Source organism: Lissotriton helveticus, chromosome 6, assembly GCF_964261635.1.
Source record: "Lissotriton helveticus chromosome 6, aLisHel1.1, whole genome shotgun sequence".
Taxonomy (NCBI): domain Eukaryota; kingdom Metazoa; phylum Chordata; class Amphibia; order Caudata; family Salamandridae; genus Lissotriton; species Lissotriton helveticus.
This window is the reverse complement of record NC_136067.1, coordinates 94,644,035-94,663,115: the sequence shown is the minus strand read 5'-3', so window position 1 is coordinate 94,663,115 and position 19,081 is coordinate 94,644,035.

The window sequence follows — 19,081 nt, the reverse complement described above, 5'->3', positions numbered from 1 at the left end:
AGCATGATTATTTTATGTGCTATAAATGCTTGTTCATGTTCTTGGCGTATCGTTGCAGGTTTCTAAATCTTTGTGAATTTTGTCTGATTAGCCGTAGGACCTCATTGCAAGTTTGTTGAAATAGGGTGGGGTATTATGCACACATGGTAAAAGCCATTACACCAGAGTGAAGCCATTTACCAAGTGTGGCAAATACCACCTTTTCTGAGTTTTCAATAAGAAAACAAGGCATTACTTGTGGATCAGTGTTTAACATACAGAATTCTGCATAGGAAGTACGTATCGTAATGGGGCATTTGGATTCGGACTGTGAAGTGTCTCCGGACGACTCCATTCTGCGTTTCCGGGCATTTGGAAAATGGGGACGGATTCGCAGTGAACAAGTCGTTGGGTAAGTAAAGGGATTTGGGCATAGTACTTCGTCGTTTGTAGGAACCGGCTCACAATATGAGTCGGTTGGAAGGTCCAACTCCGGACGGCTCTGGGAAGGCCTTCCTAACGAGATCGGAATCGGGCCCATAATTGTGAAAAGTCACAGTTCAAAATAAAGTAAGCAATAGAAACAATAATCACTATAGTTATTTGCTTTCAAAATTAGTCCGTACCCTGGGACAGGAAAAATACGAAATTATCCCAGTTCCCAGGCTCATGTTTATTATGATTTGTCATCAAGGTTGCATCACTTTTGTGACACAGGCCCAATAAAATAATTTTTGCCATTTACTAAGGCAAGCACAGCTGCTTTTGGTGGTTCAGTGTATGCACATTAACGCAACACAGCGCAGAGTGCTGCCTTGCGTTAGTTTGTATCGGGTAGGCGTTACATGGGTGGAGCATGGGTGTTCCATGCATTTTAATGCAAATACAGATTTACAAAGACATTTAAACCTGGGTTTGTGCCAAAATTGCACATTTACCCGACAGAGGCATAGTTCTCCTTAGTTCTCCTAATATGCCTCTAAAGATTGTTTTTGTTTAGGAACGCTTATGTTTCTGTACAAAAACAATCCTGACTGTAATGTTGGTATCCACGCAAGTGTGCCTGTGTTAGCACTAAGCCACCTCGAGTTGGCTAGCGCAATGAGAGCTGAAGAACAGCATATCTTAGCACTCTTTAGCTCTCACCCTTTCACACAATGCAGCAATTTTGCTTGCTGCCGTGCTTTCTGTGAACTGTTAATAAATATGCCCCCAGTATTGGCCCAGACAGACTTCCTACACAGAACATAGGTTTTCGCAACTATTCACTGTAAGTATATGTGAACTTTGCTTTTCAGCATGCCCCACATGCCTTCACTGTGGTCTTCAACCCCCACATATTGTTGCATTTTTAATATTTGACATTTTATTTTTCCTCTTGTCAACTATAACTATGTTGATTTAGCCAGGTTATTGTGCATGTTTGAAAATGCTGCATCTTCACAACACTGTTCCAAATCGCACCACAATACGATTCCTGCGAACAAGACGATGCAGCCATGAATCCTATGATGCATGTCATCCCTACACTCTACCTCTTTGAGCACTACTACAACCGCAACCAACAAGGTCGCCGCAGAAGGTAAGTTCAATACCTTACCGACACAAAAACGCCACTAAAAGGCAACATAAGGTTAAGCAGGGGTGACACTACAGTTACACTTGGGGTGGGTGCAATACTTGCAGCAATGTAGAGGCTAACGGTGGTGGGGGCAATAGTCTCAGCTAATCATACATAAAGGCGTGGCTGGAGGGGCACATACTCCCAGCAATGCATAGGCAATATGTGGGGTTTGGGGCAAATAGCCGGAGATATATTCTGCAAATCTGGGGGTTGTGTGGCAAATACCCCCAGCAATGTATAGGCAATATTTGGTTTGTGGGGCAAATAGTCACAGATATGTTCATATAATCTGGGGGATGTGTTACAAATACACCCCTAAAAGTAGATCCAAATCTTGGGGTTGGGAGCAAATACTCCCTTAAAAGTAGATGCAAATGTGGGGGTTTTGGGGCAAATACTCCCTTAAAAGTAGATGCAAATCTGAGGTTTGGAGGCAAATACCCCCTTAAAAGTAGATGCAAATCTGGGGTTTGGGGTCAAATACCCACTTAAAAGTAGATGCAAATCTGGGGATAGAAATACACACAAAAGTAAATGACCATGAAATGCATTCCCATACTGTTGCAGCAAAAGTAGCGGCAATTTTAGGGATGAGCTGAGTCGAGATGCAAGTGCTCTAGGAACTTTTAAAAAGCAAACAAAGTCTCATCATCCAAAACCTGTGAAATACTGTGGGTGTGATGTGAAAACAAGACAGACCAGCCACTACAGCAGCTCAAGGACTGTATGTGTGGGTATCAAAGTTGCCTCTGTCTGGGCAGACAAAGGCCATATAGCCGTCTGGGTGTTGAGTCCAATCCAAAAGTGTGCAGCATATCCTTGGATTGGCCCTGCTGGCAATTTGGTATTGGTTGATGGGTTGGTACACCAGAGCCACCTGTGGTTCACAGTTTTGGGTACTTTTAAACCACACCAATATCATGACTCACTTCCCCAGTGCCCACCAGGCCCCCGCAATGTGGTGCCAGTATCCTGTCCGTTGACCTGCTGTTTTGAAAATTGAGGATGTGGGCCAGACTTGGAGCATACTCATCCTGGCGCACTGCATCACATGCCTTACAAAAGGCAGTTAAATCCTATCAAAGCGCGCCCCTTAATTGGGGAACGTCCCCTGGTTACTGCGCTATTCCCCTCCTGGGGTTGCAAAATTGCTCTCAATGAACTTAACAAATCAACTTCATTCCAGAATTCGTAGTTTATTTCATTCAGTTCAAGAGTTATATTTGACTCATATGTTAATTTTCTCTTATATTCCCATAAGCATCGTATTAACAATCTCCAGTCTCCAATGCATTTCGGCTAACCCGTAGCCTTCATCAGGGAGCTGTGGTCCGTAATCAAAATAATGCTATAAATACATGAGGACTAAATCATATAAACAACTATAAATGTAAACAAATGTAACCTGCTAGGTGACCCCATGAGTTGTATTTCATTGGTACTGTCCGGTGGTGATGTGAAAAGAAAGAAACAAATCTCCCAGGTTGTGCGCCTAAATAATTTCTAGTGAAAAATGCTAAATAAACTAAACGCCCGGCGGTGTGTTAATATGGTGCCAAGTGATCTAATGTGAAACCGTCAATGTAGAGAGCCACCCGGGCTCTCTCTTACAATGTTACCACATATTCACGCATGCACGCATACCCCGGGGCGTGCTCGCTCTGGGGTATAAATAAAGAAAGCGGAAGACCGATCGGGGTCTTTCCAGCTCACTCATACTGACCGTGTCCGTGTACATCATTGCTGAGACCCCAAGCACGTGTGTGGCCCTACACAGGCACTTTACACTGGCGACGAGGATGGGATGGTCAAGAGGTCGCTCCTCATCCTATATGGAGGGCCTGAGATCTATGATCTTTTTGAGACACTCCCTAACACAGGGCGGGAAGATGACTATGACGCAGCGGTCGCTGCGCTCAACGTGCATTTCAACCCACAACTCAATCACGACTTTGAAAAATTTAAATTCAAGAGGGCCTGGCAGACCGACGCGGAATCAGTGGACATGTTCCATGCGCGGCTGCGCCGGCTGGCGCGCTAATGTCCCTTCACCAACCCTCGAGAGGAGATCAGAGACCAAATCATAGTGGAATGCCGATCCAAACTGCTGAGAAAGCTCATACTTCGACAACCTGGAATCTCGCTAGATGAAATCTTAGTTCTAGCACGCTCACACGAGCTCTCGGACGCCAGAGCTGAAGAAATGGACATAGCTCTGAGAACACCGGTGGCAACCACAGCCTCAGCCCCAGCCCGGCCACAGCCAACAATCAAAGAAGAAAAGGTCAAAGCGATCCAAAAGAGGCCTCAATGGAACCGACAACGCACCACAGCCGCTCGAGGAAACCAATATGACTACTGCGGGGAGGATCACCCAGCAACCGCTACCTGTGGACCAAAGGGGAAAACGTGTCTGAAGTACGGCCGGTTGAATCATTTTGCGGCAGTATGCCGTGGAGGACGGTATCGGCCAACAGGCCCGAAGTCCAAGAACATAACACGAAGAGTCAGACAACTGTCAATCGATCAAGAACCATATCCCCCAGATAGCCAAGCACAGGAGAGGCGACCAAGATATGAAGACGACAGTGATGATGAGGTATATACAAAAAACAACTGTGTAGAAGGGTCTATAGGGGAAACAAATTTAAAGACCTACTTAGTATCCTATCCCCCAATCCAACTGTAACAAAAACACAAGGGATACTGTAGGTCTGTAATAGGCTCAATATTGTATGCCAATTCTAAAATAAAGCATGTATGAACAAGTGACTGATCAGTGAAGAAGGAATAAAGTGTGAGAACAAAACAGAAAATACTCCCATCAGCCCACCACTTGGCGGAAAATCGTCATCTGGGATTTTTTGTAAATAGACTGGTATCCGTTAGGTCTCTCACCTGATGATATTGTGAGAAGACCTAGAACAGATCATCCAGTGACAAAGAAAATGTATGGATAATATGGCTAGATGGGAGGGGTTGCAGTGAAACAAACAGTGAAAAAGAGAGTGAAATAAAAAAAAGAGTGAAATAAAATTACCTAGTGTGATGCCAAGGCAAAGTACTTTATTAGGGGGGTCATCACAGAGGTAATATTAAAAGCAACAGTATGTGGATAGTGTTTAAACAATTATCACTATCAATCAGATGGAGCTGGTCGACATGTTTCAGCCGATAAAGGCTTTCTTCAGGACCTATGATATGGGATACTACTGCAACAAATACTATACAAGTTAACAATCACTTGATAGAAAAACCACAAATTTTGTGGATGCCTACCGTATACCATCTAGTAGGTCAGTAGATTCTCACCCAAACATTTTTTGGGGAAAGGCCTCACCTCGCCTGGCGCTCGCTCAGGTCTAAAAAAGGCCCCGCTCTGTCCGTCGGTACCTCAGGCTTTAACTGAGCCAAGGTACCGACGGACAGAGCGGGGCTTTTTTTAGACCAGAGCGAGTGCCAGGCGAGGTGAGGCCTTTCCCCCAAAAAATTTTGGGTGAGAAGGTGGGGAGAGGTGTATAGAGATTTCACATCCATACTACATAGCACTATGGGTTCATAATAATAATAATAATAATAATAAAGGGGCTTATAAAGCGCCATGGTGACGCCATCCCGGCGTGTCCCCGCGCTGTGTAGAGAGTGGTGGAAACAGAAAAAAAGCAGGATCCGGACTACTGGGTGAACAGGTGAGTTTTTAGGAGTTTCCGAAATACCGTTTCGGTCTTGGCCAGCCTAATTTCGATGGGAAGAATGTTCCACTGGTTGGCTGCCAACACTCGGAAGGAGCGCCCGCCCATTCTGGCCTTCTTTATACGGGGTACTTTCAGGAGGCCCATGCCCGAGGAGCGGAGTGCTCTGGTGGGCTGGTAGGGGATCGCTAAGTCCTTCAGATATTCAGGGGCTTTTGAAACGAAGATCCTATGGCAGATTAAGAGTGCCTTAAATAGGATCCTTTTTAGGTTTCGTAACCTGGCGAGGGGCGAAGCCACTCCCAGATCGAAATCTGTTGTTTCTAATAGTGAGGTTAGGACAGCCTCTGTTTCCAATTGGCTAGCTCCATAAATGGAGGCTAGCCATTGGGAGGCAGAGGCTGTCAATCGCGTTTTCTCTCGAAAACGCGATTCGGGGGCGTTTCTGGTGCTTTTTTTAAGCCCCGCCCCTTTGTCCCGGGCCGCGCTGCGATTGGCTGCCGGCCCGGGACACCCCCGTGACGTCATTCCCGGGCCGTGCTGTGATTGGCTGCCGGCGGGAAACCCCCGTGACGTCAGCCAATCACAGCGCGGCCCGGGACCTGACTTGTTTTCCATCTCCCCGACAGTCTCCAATACCTCTACACTGGTATCGTCACCCTCTGCCCCTTCTTACCTGAACCATCCTGACAACTTCCGCAGCAGATTAAACTTGGGAGGTTTGTATTCGTCGTCCTTGATTGATAAAGGTAACATCTTAGCAGAGAGCGCCTGCCCCCCTCCTGCCCCTGTGCAGTGCGCCCTCTATAGCACACCACCCTGTTCCCGGCAGGGTTCCTATATTCGAAGCTGCTGTACAGTCAGTCACACTCTGCCCATGTCTGTGCTGCCGACAAAGAAAAGGGACGAAACACAACACTTGGCAAAAGACAGGGAAGCACAACGAGTGTATTTCCGTGTTAATAAGTGTTCATGACCGAGATGGAGTATTACGTTCCCGCCCCCCCCCCCCCCTCCCGCTGTCCGTGTGTAAATAATAGTTGGCGTGTTCTGTCACTAGTCGGCACATGATTGATTTTTGTCTGGTATTTCCTCACCCACCGGAAGTGTAGCGCTCTGAAGCCCTGCTGGGGGACGTCAGCGCTTTATCACTTAATAAATAAGCCCTGGTCGTGGAATGTGGATTCAGATGACTTAATGTTTTAGGAGAGTACAGAGGGGTTTCTCGGGAAGCATTGGGCTCAAGTCCCTACCCCTGTCTTTATACCTGCTCACTCATTGAAGAACTCGAGACCCCGCCTTTCTCTCTCTGGGACCGGACAGTCCCTAGTAAGGCCCCCCTATGACTGTTCAGACAGAGACGGGTTCTGTGCCCCGCCCCCTCCAAGGTCCCGCTGTGCTTCGTAGCCTCACAGGGTGCAACAGATCTCAAAGCTGGCAGGTCTGGATGTCCTAATCCGTGGGTGGGCATTTGTGATTGTTTTTAAGAAGGCCCGGGCTGCTTTTTCGGCGTAAAAAGTGACCCATCTTCCTCGTCTTCATTCATCCCTCTTGACCTCAGTGTGCATTTTGAATGTTGGTAAAACTCGTATTTATCCCCCGTATATTTTAATCTGGGGAACTGATGAGTAGTTTCCTGGCGATAATAGCAGTATGAGCAAAACCCAGTGTTTTATCGGCTGTTTTTGCCAGGATTTCAGAGTTATTTGCATGACATACATGCAGTGTAAGTGGGCAGTGCTTCGCAAGAGGTGGGAAGGCGCTATACAAATAGTTCCGAAATGGTGTCTGTCACTGTTCTGATCTGTGGTGACTGGACTTTCGGGAAGGAAGGTTTAGCTTCCCAGAAACGCGTGAGGAGGGTTTGTGGTCTGCTTGCACACACATAAGTGGGAGGTTCTGCCAATCGCATGGGAAGAAAGGACATGACGCACTAGATGGAGAGTTTGATTTATGTCCGGAGGTGCTTTGGGGGCTGGTGACATTAAACACCGTCTCTGAGGGGGGGGGGGGGGGCATTCAGTCTTGATGGCACTGCTGTGACTGGGGCAGGGCTTGTTCAAAGGGCAAACAATGCATGCATTGCAGACGGGTCACTCGCCTAGGTAAAGCTGGGAGGGCACTTTGTCCCTTACCACAGTCAATTCTAATGCGTCACTTACTCTCAACAATGGCAGGCAACTGGGCGAGAAGTGAGATTAATGGCGCTTTGTATTTACTTGGGGTAGTCCAGACACATTTATTGCCGAAGTCTCTCTCTCCCGTGGACTTGCAAGTGCGCCCAACTGTTTACCTGCATCAACTGAGTCTGCGCCCTGCCCTTCCGCATAGATTATGTACATTTTGCAGCTGTTTTTAGAGGCAAATAAATGCATGACAAACAACGGGATTTTAGTATAAAATATGTGATCAAGCAATTCAAATCAACAGCCAAGTGCTTACTATCGCCGACCCCCGCGTATAATGGTAGCAAGGTGGTTGGTGAATGTGGGGGTGGGGGGGGTACGCGTTTCATTTGTTCACCGGCGTGTACTTACTCGTCCAAAAGTGTTTGGGGGTCAATGTCACGTTGCTCGAATTACGAAGGGAAACAAGAAAAATAAAACAGTTATATGGGGATTCTCGGTTGTAGATTTCTCATTAACCATAGTTGGTCTGATCGCTCAGTTAACACTCGGGCCTTGATTTAAATTTACCAAAGCAGTGTTTAAATTGTATATAGTGCTTTATAAAAATGCATTAAATAAATAAATAAAAACAAGGCGCCAACGAGCTTTACAATGCTATAGCATGCTACTCCGAGACTCGAAGTTTGTGGTTGGTCTAACCACTAACGGGCGCAGAGTGCGCAGAGTGCAGATTGTGAAGTAGTGAGTGCAGAGTGTGCAGAGTAGTGAGTGCACAGTAGTGAGTGTGCAGACTAGTGAGTGCAGAGTGTGAGTGCAGAGTGCAAAGTGAGTGTGCAGAGTATTGAGTGCAGAGTAGTGAGTGCAGAGTAGTGAGTGCAGAGTAGAGAGTGCAGAGTAGAGAGTGCAGAGTAGAGAGTGCAGAGTAGAGAGTGCAGAGTAGAGAGTGCAGAGTAGTAGTGAGTGCACAGTAGTGAGTGTGCAGAGTAGTGAGTGCAGAGTGCAAAGTGAGTGTGCAGAGTAGTGAGTGCAGAGTGCAAAGTGAGTGTGCAGAGTAGTGAGTGCAGAGTAGAGAGTGGAGAGTGGAGAGAGGTGAGTGGAGAGTCGTGAGTGGTGAGTAGAGAGTGCAGATTAGAGAGTGCAGAGTAGAGAGTGCAGAGTAGAGAGTGCAGAGTAGTAGTGAGTGCACAGTAGTGAGTGCGCAGACTAGTGAGTGCCGAGTGCAAAGTGAGTGTGCAGAGTGCAAAGTGAGTGTACAGAGTTCAGAGTGGAGAGTGGAGAGTGCAGAGTGGAGAGTGCAGATTGGAGAGTGGAGAGTGGTGAGTGCAGAGTGCAGAGTGACTAGGGAGTGCAGAGTTCTAGGGAGTGCAGAGTGACTAGGGAGTGCAGAGTGACTAGGGAGTGCAGAGTGCTAGGGAGTGCTAGGGAGTGCAGAGTGACTAGGGAGTGCAGAGTGACTAGGGAGTGCTAGGGAGTGCAGAGTGCTAGGGAGTGCTAGGGAGTGCAGAGTGACTGCAGAGTGCTAGGGAGTGCAGAGTGACTGCAGAGTGCTAGGGAGTGCAGAGTGCTAGGGAGTGCAGAGTGACTGCAGAGTGCTAGGGAGTGCAGAGTGACTGCAGAGTGCTAGGGAGTGCTAGGGAGTGCAGAGTGACTGCAGAGTGCTAGGGAGTGCAGAGTGACTGCAGAGTGCTAGGGAGTGCAGAGTGTTAGAGAGCGCTAGGGAGTGCTGAGTGACTAGGGAGAGCTCGGGAGTGCCAGGGAGTGCTAGGGAGTGCTGAGTGACTAGGGAGAGCTCGGGAGTGCTAGGGAGTGAAGAGTGACTAGGGAGTGCTATGGAGTGCAGAGTGCTAGGGAGTGCAGAGTGACTAGGGAGTGCAGAGTGGCTAGGGAGTGCTAGGGAGTGCAGAGTGACTGCAGAGATTAAGCTAATGGCAATGTAAATGACAATGCCATTTATTTATCTGTTTTCAAAACCAACACATAAATACAAATTTTGTCATTTACAATGCCAATAGCTCTAACTTTTCCAAAGGCGAAACCATTGCATTGTAAATGCTTGTTTTTATAGGAAGCCAGTGAAGGGTAGCCAGAGTGGGTTTAGATGCCGTTCTTTTGGGGAGTCTGAGAACTAGCTGTGCTGCAGTATTTTGTAGCACCTGAAGCCGTCTTAGGTTTTTCTCAGTGGTCCCCAGTAGCAGTACATTAGCATAATCTATGCGGGAAGTAACTAATGCTTGGGTCATAGTACGTCTAGCCTCCAAGGGCAGAAGGTCCAAGGTGCGGTTAAGGGTCTTCATTATCCCAAAGCATTTCCCTGCTACTTTGTTGACGTGGCCCTCAAAAGAAAGTTGCGGATCCACCCAGACACCCAGATTTTTTGCCTCCCTGCCCGGGATAGGTGTAGGGCCAAGGCAGGGGGGCCACCAATCCTGAGTCCAGCTGGCATCCTTGCCCCCTATCACTAGAACCTCAGTCTTAGAGCCATTGAGCTTCAGGCAGTGTTGGTTCATCCAGCCTGCAAGCGCCTGCATGCAGGTTTTAAAATTGGCCGCTGCTAGGACGGGTGCCTGTGATAGGGAAATGAGCAGTTGGGTATCATCGGCATAGGATACTAATTCTATGCCGTATGATTGGACCACCTCTGCTAGTGGAGCCATGTAAAGGTTGAACAGGGTGGGGCTCAGGGCAGAGCCCTGGGGCACCCCCTGTTCTAAGGCTATGCTGTCCGAGAGAAACGTGCCTCTCTGGACCTGAAAACTGCGGTCAGAAAGGAAGGCCTTGAGCCAGCCCAGAGCCGCCTTGGTGACCCCAGCACTGCGCAGACACCGTAGCAAGATGGAATGAGCCACAGTGTCGAACGCAGCGCTGAGGTCCAGCATGATGAGAGCCATTGTGTGCCCTGCATCTGCACCAATCCGCAGAGTTTCGGTCGCTCGCAGGAGGGCCGTCTCGGTCGAGTAATTCTTCCGAAAGCCCGATTGGGAGCTGTGTAGTGCCTTATTAGCCTCTAGATGATCCATGAGCTGTATATTGGCTAGTTTTTCGGTCACTTTAGCAAGAAAGGGCAGGAGGGAAATAGGTGTAAGGTTCTCTAGTGTGTCCTGGCTGACATTTGGTTTCTTTTTTATTGGCAGCACTATAGCCTTCTTCCAGTCTCCCGGAAGAGAGGCCGAAGAAAACGAAAGTTGAATGATGTGCCTAAAATAGGGCTCAAGTACATCCAAACTAGCAGTCAGAACTTTAGGAGGGGCCGGATCTCGAGGAGAGCCCGATTTGACACTTTGGCAGACATTTACCAGTACATCCGGTGGGGGGACCAGGAAACTGTGTAGACATGAGTCCGTGGGGCTAACCTCTCTGTCTTCCATGAGATCATAAGTGGCGGTCAGGTTTCCAGAGAAGCTTGCGTAGATATCCGAGATCTTTCCTGCGAAGTATCTCGCAATCCTATTGCAGGTGTCTACTGAGTCACTGGCGGACCTATTATCAGTCGAGAGTACAGAGATCTCCTTAAAGATTTTAAAAAGCTCCTTCGAGGAGTTCTCTGCCTCATCAATCCGATTTTTATAGTGGGTGGCTTTAGAGATGCGAACTTCTCTATAATATTCCCTCTGCAATTTTTTATATTTTGTTTTAATCATTGGGCAAAAGTTAACCCGCCATGCACGCTCCAGCTTTTTGCAAGCAGATTTGAGCGTTTGGAGTTCAGGAGTGTACCATGAAGTGGTTTTCCTCGTATTTTTAGGATTACTCCCATCACGAATGGGGGCGGTTTGATCAAGGGCGCCTAAAATGCGGGATTGTAGGTGACTGTATGCAGTTTCACAGTCCGTGCCTCCTATCGGACCACCTAATGTGAGGTGTTCATTGAAGGTAGCCTGAGAAAAGGATTTCCACTTCCTCCGCGGATATCGCTGCTCAGAGTCTTTTTTTAGGTCATCCTCGGAAGACTGAATGGAGAAAGGAATGACAAAATGATCGGACCAAGGGACCGGGATCGGTGTAGAGGATTGTACTCTAGAGTGGTAACCGAAGATGGGATCTAGGAGGTGCCCAAGTCTGTGAGTAGGGTTCTGATTTAAAAGCTCAAGCTGTAGGGAATGGAGTGCGGACATAATGTCGCTCGCCTCCCTATCTAAGGGGTCATCAAAGTGGGCATTCAAGTCGCCAAGCACAAGGAAGCTCTTTTTCCTAATCGCATGGTGAGCAGTGACCTCCAACAGGTTGGCAATAAAATCGTACATCCTGCCAGGAGGTCTATACACTAGGATGCCTGAAAGGGAGGTTTGCGGTCCCATGTTTATAGTGAAAACACCAGCTTCACAATGATCAATATTCAGAGGCAAAAGGGTGCATTGCATAGCAGCTCTAGTCGCAATGGCAATACCCCCCCCCTGCCCTCCTTCCTATCCAGTCTGGCAAGGGAATAGCCAGGGGGCAAAGCCTCTATGATGTCAGGATCAGAGAGTTCTCCCAGCCATGTCTCGGTAAGAAACAGTATATCAAATTCCTCGTCCTCGAGTAGATGGTAAACTTGAGTACTGTGTTTACCGAGAGAGCGGCAGTTAATCAATCCAGCCTTGGCCCTCCTATTTGCAGGAGCCGTCCGAGATGGATTGGGAGGTTTGAAGGAACATATAGGACAAGCATGTAGTGATAGCACCTCCATGGAGTGTATGCAGTTAAGGGAGATCTCAGGACACAGAGCAAGCAGCTCTTCTCTATCATAGCGCAAAGTAGGGGATAATATGAGACCAGGGTACCTGGCCCCGCGCCCCGTCCTGTCGCGGACGGGCGCAGACGGGCTTGACTTTGGCTCGACTTCGGCGCGCTTCCGGCGCGCCCGCTGCGCCAGCCCGCTGCGCCGTCTGGTTGGGTGACACATGATAAAGGGAGGAGGAGGGTGGGAGGCCGGCCCGACTTGAGCGCTGACCTCGCCTTCCTCACCCAAGATGGCGCCCACCGCCGAGTAAAATCACAAACAAAGCGGGTTGAGGCTCAAGATAGAGGAGGTAAGGGTGTAAAGGGTGTCAGTGTGCCTGCAGTTCAATTCCCATTCTAAAAGCAGCCCCCAGAATATAAAAACGATGTGCTTCTTAAAATGTTAAAAACGCTCCAAATTGTTTTTATAAAAGCCTGTAAACAGTGCGCAAAGGTTCGCGCTTCCTCTAGTTTCCACCGCAGCTCGCAGCCCCAGTACCCTCGCTAGGGAGAGCTACTGTAGGGCAGGGAGCGCTGGGTAGGGCGCGCCTAAATACTGTGGGAGGGCGGGAGGCCGGCCCGACTTGAGCGCTGACCTCGCCTTCCTCACCCAAGATGGCGCCCACCGCCGAGTAAAATCACAAACAAAGCGGGTTGAGGCTCAAGATAGAGGAGGTAAGGGTGTAAAGGGTGTCAGTGTGCCTGCAGTTCAATTCCCATTCTAAAAGCAGCCCCCAGAATATAAAAACGATGTGCTTCTTAATATGTTAAAAACGCTCCAAATTGTTTTTATAAAAGCCTGTAAACAGTGCGCAAAGGTTCGCGCTTCCTCTAGTTTCCACCGCAGCTCGCAGCCCCAGTACCCTCGCTAGGGAGAGCTACTGTAGGGCCATCCGATGTTAGTTCAATTTCCTCTAGTTTCCTTATGAAGTGGGTGGTATCCTTGACGTATGTCCTCATCCTTATCACACATGGCTGTAAATATTTGTCCAAAAGTTGGTCAATTGGTTGGTGAATGCTTCCTTTGGTGGACACAATGGGTCGAAAAGGAGGTTTCTTTAGGTCTTTGTGGATTTTTGGAAGCATATATGTCAAAGGTTTTTTGGGATGAGTAACTGTTAAAAATGTCTTGCTACTTTCGTCAGTTGTTCCCTTGCCAAAAGCATTACTCACAATTATCTGTAATTGTTTGGCAAACTGTTATGTGGGATTGGTTGCCAAAGGTTGATAAATGGTTTAGTCTGATAGATGTAATGCAACCTCATGTTCATAGCGTGTTGTGTTTAATATCACTATTGCACCCCCTTTGTCCGCCTTCTGACAAACTTGTGGACGCGTGAGTTGTATTACCCCTGAGGCGGAAGCCGGGGCTGTTAAAACTAAAAGGAGACAGTATTACTCTGTGTGAATTTTATCTGCGGCGTTTTATGTCTTTTACCCGATATTTTAAAACATTTTGTGTATAAATTGTATGTGCTTTTTTAGAAAACTTAAAAATTGCACTTGAGACAACCCCTACCTCATTTACGCCACTCTTGATCCCTACTCCCTGCACAGCCGATTTAGGGCTGCTGCGAGAGAGGGGTGGACGCCATCTTGGGGGGACGGACGGGCAGCGCTCTAGCTCTTGGCTGCCTCCCGCCCTGACAGGCTACTTAAACACGCTGAACACATAGCGCTCAAACTTGTGGACGCGTGAGTTGTATTACCCCTGAGGCGGAAGCCGGGGGCTGTTAAAACTAAAAGGAGACAGTATTACTCTGTGTGAATTTTATCTGCGGCGTTTTATGTCTTTTACCCGATATTTTAAAACATTTTGTGTATAAATTGTATGTGCTTTTTTAGAACACTTAAAAATTGCACTTGAGACAACCCCTACCTCATTTACGCCACTCTTGATCCCTACTCCCTGCACAGCCGATTTAGGGCTGCTGCGAGAGAGGGGTGGACGCCATCTTGGGGGGACGGACGGGCAGCGCTCTAGCTCTTGGCTGCCTCCCGCCCTGACAGGCTACTTAAACACGCTGAACACATAGCGCTCAAACTTGTGGACGCGTGAGTTGTATTACCCCTGAGGCGGAAGCCGGGGGCTGTTAAAACTAAAAGGAGACAGTATTACTCTGAGTGAATTTTATCTGCGGCATTTTATGTCTTTTACCCGATATTTTAAAACATTTTGTGTATAAATTGTATGTGCTTTTTTAGAACACTTAAAAATTGCACTTGAGACAACCCCTACCTCATTTATGCCACTCTTGATCCCTACTCCCTGCACAGCCGATTTAGGGCTGCTGCGAGAGAGGGGTGGACGCCATCTTGGGGGGTACGGACGGGCAGCGCTCCAGCTGTTGGCTGCCTCCCGCCCTGACAGGCTATTTAAACACGCTGAACACATAGCGCTCAAACTTGTGGACGCGTGAGTTGTATTACTCCTGAGGCGGAAGCCGGGGGCTGTTAAAACTAAATGGAGACAGTATTACTCTGTGTGAATTTTATCTGCAGCGTTTTATGTCTTTTACCCGATATTTTAAAACATTTTGTGTATAAATTGTTTGTGCTTTTTTAGAACACTTAAAAATTGCACTTGAGACAACCCCTACCTCATTTACGTCACTCTTGATCCCTACTCCCTGCACAGCCGATTTAGGGCTGCGGCGAGAGAGGGGTGGACGCCATCTTGGGGGGTACAGACGGGCAGCGCTCTAGCTCTTGGCTGCCTCCCGCCCTGACAGGCTACTTAAACACGCTGAACACATAGCGCTCAAACTTGTGGACGCGTGAGTTGTATTACCCCTGAGGCGGAAGCCAGGGGCTGTTAAAACTAAAAGGAGACAGTATTACTCTGAGTGAATTTTATCTGCGGCGTTTTATGTCTTTTAACCGATATTTTAAAACATTTTGTGTATAAATTGTATGTGCTTTTTTAGAACACTTAAAAATTGCACTTGAGACAACCCCTACCTCATTTACGCCACTCTTGATCCCTACTCCCTGCACAGCCGATTTAGGGCTGCTGCGAGAGAGGGGTGGACGCCATCTTGGGGGGTACGGACGGGCAGCGCTCTAGCTGTTGGCTGCCTCCTGCCCTTCCCTCTCTATCCACCTATAAATGATCACTACCTTCCGACGGCATAGCGGGCGCGCCGGCGGCGCACCAAAGGCGCGCCAAAGGCAAGCCCGTTTGCGCCCGTCCGCGACGGCCCGGGATCAGGGGCCACAACCCCTGGCCAAAAGCAAACTCTCACTTATAGCTCCACTTCCCTACTTCAGTTGCGAGGCCACGTCCCTACTCCCTGTCTTACCTCATGGAACCCCACCACAAAATACTTTGCTTGCCAACACTGCACATTTCGGCCCTCTCCTCAAACCCCAGCGCCTACGTATCATATGCTCCTTGTAAACTGTAGATCCCTATCCAAGCATTCCTTGGAGATTTCCCTACTCCTATCCGAGAAGGAACCAGATGCGTTGTTCCTCACGGAAACTTGGCTTCACATAGACTCGGATCCCGACATTATCCAAGCACTTCCTACAGGATACCAGATACATCGAGCAGACCGCCCAATTGGAAAAGGTGGTGGTATTGCAATTATATATAAAAACTGCTATAACTGCCGTAGCTCTCCCAATCATCTGTCTAGCTGCGAAAAGCTCTCCTTCTCACTAGACCTGTCCCCCACATGCACCTTTTCAGGGACTCTCATTTATCGACCACCTGGCACTCCAGGTAACTTTATCAATAGTCTGCCTTCCTCCATAGCTAACGGAGTTTGTAGTCTTCCAAACTACACTCTGCTGGGCGATCTGAATGTCCATTTGGACGACCCTTTGGATTCTGCAGCCACGGAACTAGTAAACTGCCTCGAAGCGCTAGGGCTCTCCCAGCAAGTTCTGGAACCCACCCATTCTAGGGGACACCTCCTCGACCCCATCTTTAGCAACTGCACCCAGCTTACAGCCGATTCACCCATTTCTCTTCCCTGGTCTGATCATCTTTTGATCCCATTTACTTGGTCACCGTTAATTCCACATGCTGCTCCACCTCCGGTACCCCATAGGGACCGTAAATGGTCAAAACGTAATCACATACAGTGGACCACTGTTCTAGAAGCCTCCACCGCAGTATGTAATTCTGACCCTACAGTTAGCAATGATAACTTCAATAAGTGGATCACCCAACCACTGGATTGCATCCTGCCAATTATAGATTTCGAACCGAAACATAGTCCAAGAAATGCACCCTGGTACTCTCAAGATCTACGTAATATGAAGAAGGAATGTAAAAAACTTGAAAGGAAATGGCGCATCGATTACTCACAAACAAATAAAGATGCATATCGATCTTCCATAAAAATCTATAAAAATAACATAAAGATCGCTCAATCCACCTACTATGAAAACAAAATAAACACAGCGGCGTCAAAACCTAAAGAGATCTATCGAATTGCGAAATCTCTCCTAAAACTACCGGACAAACTGCCAGATCCTCACAGTCCTCAGACCCGCTGCAATGAACAGGCAGAATACTTCCATAGTAAAATAGCCACAATTTACTCATCTTTCCCACATGTCCCCACTACCCAAGCGGGCCCAACGGAGACAGATTCACTCCCCTCGGTCTTCCTGGAGACTTTTCCAACACTGGAACCCACGACTCTCGAAACCATCATGCTCCAGGTGAAGTCTGGATCCCCTGATGACCCAGCTCCAACTCAGTCCCTGCGGTCAGTCATTCCCTCTATCTTGCCTACCATCTCGAATTTAATTAACACCTCTTTATCCTCAGGCATTGTTCCACCAAGGTGGAAACAAGCAACGGTGAGAGCCCTCCTAAAAAAAGCTAACTTAGACCAGAAGAATCTAGGAAATTACCGTCCGATCTCCCTACTGCCTTGGATAAGTAAAATTGCGGAGAAACATGTAAATAACACCCTTACAGAATTCCTAGAAATTAATAACTTACTGGACGTATCACAGACTGGGTTTCAACCCATGCATGGGACAGAAACCGCGCTTTTAGCTGTGACAGAAGGAGCTAGAATGATTGCGGACCAAGGCGGCACTGCGGCCATCATTTTATTGGACCTCAGTGCCGCCTTCGACACCGTAAATCACGACATCCTTATTCAGAGGATCTCAGGTCTAGGAATCAGCTCCAGGGTAAAGGCCTGGATTCAATCCTTTCTGTCAGACAGATCCTTCCGAGTCTGTGAGGGTAACGTGACATCGCCCAGTAAACCACTCAGTTGTGGGGTTCCTCAGGGCTCCTCCCTGAGCCCCACACTGTTTAATATATACATGCGCCCCCTTGCTGAGATCATCCGCCCTTTTGGTGTTCAAATTATATCATACGCTGATGACACCCAGCTGGTGGAATCACCCCTCAACCCAGCCAAGCGATCTAAGGGGCTGCATGGAAGCAGTCTGCGCCTGGATGACCCAGTCATATCTAAAATTAAATGGAGACAAGACGGAGCTAATGATATTAGGTAACTCCCCGTTAAAATCCATCGACTCCATTTGGCCATCCTCATTGGGCCCTGCCCCTGAACCTAAAGACACCATTAAAAGCCTGTGAATTTGGATGGATAAAACACTTACATTTAACCAGCAAGCAGTAAAACTATCTGCTACCTGCCTGGGTATCCTCAGGTTTATCCGCAAGATCCTTCCGCTCCATCCAAAGGCAAAACAGATTATGATCCAGGGGCTAATTCTGTCCCGCCTGGATTTTGGGAACGCCCTCTACCTGGGAGCACCCAAATTAACCCTCAAAAAACTCCAGGTACTTCAGAATTGCGTGGCTCGTACCCTTTTAGGCATTCCCCGTCGCCAATCCGTGGAAACTGAACTAAAAGATCTCCACTGGCTACCTATCAGGGAAAGAATCGAGTTTAAAAGCTTGTGTATTGCCCATCGCGCTTTTTGGAGGAAAGGAGCAGTTCTAAATCACACCCTGATCAACCCATATAATCCCACCAGACAGCTTAGGTCGATGCACGCCTTCCGAGCAAGCAATCCCAGGATTCGAAGAGCAAGGTGCGGAGGCGGAACCTTCTCTGTGAATTCGGCCAAACTTTGGAACTCCCTCCCCCTCTCCCTCCGCTCTGAGCCCAACCTTCTCCTTTTCCGGAAAAAACTGAAGACTTTCTTGTTCAGCAGATAAATACAGTTTCCTTTCTCATACACTCCTGTTATCCATTAGCGCTAGGACGCGTGCGGGTAGCTATCGCGCTTTATAAAAACCTACTCCAATCCAATCCAATCCAATCCAATCCATATTAGGATTTTTGGCGATCATGTGCAAAGTGTCTTGTTCTTTCTGTGTGAGGTTATGACGCCTTTATTTATTTTTTTTATTTAATTTGGATATTTCAATCTTTACCACATTTTCAAAGATGTCAAGTGTTTTATGACTGGTTGGTGCCATGTATGTACTATGGGGTGACAAACCCCGAAGTTGATCCTCTTTTGGTAACTCTTTTTCCTTTTCTTTGCCCCTCCTGGGTCTCCCTTTTCCAAGTGGCCTGACTCTAAAAAATGCTCAGCGATATTCGGTTGTTGGTCTTGTCTTTGAGTGTTATCTGGTTTGTGGTTGTTCCCCTGATGTTGTAGGTCTCTGTGGTCTAGGTTTACCGGAGTCTCTAGATCGAGTTGATGCATCGCTGCCAGATGAGGATGTTTCAGTATTCTGACTATCTGGTTTCGTTTGCCGGCGGCAGGCATAAACCTCTGCCCCGGTATACACTTCCCCAAGTTTATAGTCAACGGTATCTCGACGTACTTTTCTAATTTTCCTGTCATTGACCTCCTGGGAGTATCTTGTTAATTGAGCATTAATGTCCTCCAGTACCTTTGTCCAATCCTCCGAAGACATGGAGTTTGATAATTCATTAGTCACTACTACAATTTCCTTGGATAACTCCTCTAAGATGCTTGACAATTCTTCTATTATATGG